This window comes from Mastomys coucha, unplaced genomic scaffold (assembly GCF_008632895.1).
Source record: "Mastomys coucha isolate ucsf_1 unplaced genomic scaffold, UCSF_Mcou_1 pScaffold20, whole genome shotgun sequence".
NCBI classification, from domain to species: Eukaryota; Metazoa; Chordata; class Mammalia; order Rodentia; family Muridae; genus Mastomys; species Mastomys coucha.
The window spans coordinates 10,627,889-10,629,638 of NW_022196903.1; the positions used below are offsets into that span (position 1 = coordinate 10,627,889).

The 1,750-nt window shown below is 54.5% G+C and overlaps 1 protein-coding gene across 4 annotated transcripts in view; it reads left to right on the forward strand.

Moving 5' to 3' along the window:
- The first annotated feature begins 298 nt into the window (after positions 1-298).
- Positions 299-1,750, forward strand: part of Foxp2 (forkhead box P2) — a 534,032-nt gene continuing 532,580 nt past the window's right edge. For 2 of the 4 annotated variants that reach the window (XM_031381198.1, XM_031381206.1), the window contains exon 1: positions 460-738. The gene's annotated coding sequence lies outside the window, so the exon portion shown is untranslated. Of the gene's footprint in view, positions 739-1,750 lie in introns of all 4 variants that reach the window. The other 2 variants (XM_031381204.1, XM_031381200.1) reach the window with 2 other exon arrangements.

Genomic DNA, 1,750 nt, shown 5'->3' on the forward strand with positions numbered 1-1,750 from the left:
GCGGGGGGGCATCAAAAGATTGATGGAGTTCAAACCACTTTTAAGAAAATAAAAATCATTATCAACAACAACAACAAGAGCCGCAACTCAGCAAAGTAAGACAAAACAAGTGCCCCAACAGTACTTAAGAGTCTTCCAGGAGGTCCCTTCCCCCAGCCCGCCCCTCATAGGAGAAGCGGCTCCGCTCGCAGTGTGTGTGTGTGTGTGTGTGTGTGTGTGTGTGTGTGTGTGTGTATAGTTTGCATCGCCAACAACTCGCGCGCGCGACCCGGGTCGCGCGCCCGCCCGCCGGTGCACGCACACATACACATACACGCTCGCGCGCGCACACACACACACATACACACAGACACACATACACACACGCACAGACACACACACACACACACATACATACAGAGATCCGGGTTGGGGGGGGGGGGAGCTGCCAGCGCGAGACAGCGCGAGCCTCCGAGAAAGCGCGAGACACGCCGGCGCGTGCAGCTCCCCGGCCGCAGCTTCGTCCCGGCCGGAGCCCGGCGCCACCCGCAGTTCATCCGTCAGCGCCCGCCCAGGGCATTTATGCCGCGGCCGCGTCTTCCCGCCGCAGCTTCCTCGGGTCCCCCCTTCCCTGGTGTCCCCGAACTCGCGGCCGCGGCTGCTGAGACTCGAGCGTGGGTGTGTGGTTCGGGGGGCTTCTGCCTGGGCGCACAGCGGGTGCCACCTCCTGGGACGCTGCCCTCGGGGTCCCCGATCGCGGTAAGTTTCTTCGCCCTCACTCAGACGCTCTGCACTCCGCACCCCACCCTGTCCCAACCACAGCCACGCGCGGCCAGACTGCGACTTTGCTCCACGCCGCTCCGGTCGCGCAGCAAAGTTTCGCCCCAGCGCTTGCTGCTCCGCGCTGCGGGGCCCCGGTGACATGTGTCAGATTTCGACACGGGGTCGGGGTCGCGTTTGCGTTCGGGACCCAATGTCGCCACTTGTTGTTTCTTTGCATTTTGCTTTGTGATGTGGTGGTGGGGGGGGGGAAGGAGTGTGCAGAAAAACGAGATTTCTCTGTGGGCTCCTGGATGAGTTATTTATTTATTTATTTATTTATTTATTTATTTATTTATTTATTTTAGTTTTGAATATGCAGAACGTAGTCTGGTCCAGAGAAGCTGGAGGAAGAGATGTGTCGAAACACCAGATGTGTTTGTTTACTCTTATAAAAAAAATGTTTGTTGTCTTTCCCTCTTCCTTCCCACTCCCCCTAGGGAAAAGAAACAGCAGTAAAAACAAGTTGTGGTTAGAAGCGCACACTTTATTGATCAGACTGCTGACCTTTATTTACTCAAGCGGGCAAGTGCACATTTCTTGGGTCTTAGTTAGGCACTCCTGTGTTCATCTCAGAAGTACTTATCCAGGAACCAGGGGACACTTCTTTTCTCTCTAGTTAAGAAACTCCTGGCCCCTAGTGATTCCTGAGATAAGCACGAGTTTCTCGGGCCACTCCTGATCGTGCTCTTCCACTTGTCTGCAAGCCAGCACGGCCGGCTTCCCTCGGGATCTGTCCTGGTTTTACTTTTATTCCACTTTGGGAAGTGCTCCTTGCTCTGTGTGTGGGTGTTGCATCTTGCTGTCCCTGGGGGAGGGTGCTTGGGAGCAGTGCAGACACCTTTGTGAGAAAAGAAAGGTTTCTCCCTTGCCTTTCTTTTTCTTTCCTTCCTTCCTTCCTTCTTTCCTTCCTTTCTTTCTTTCTTTCTTTCTTTCTTTCTTTCTTTCTTTC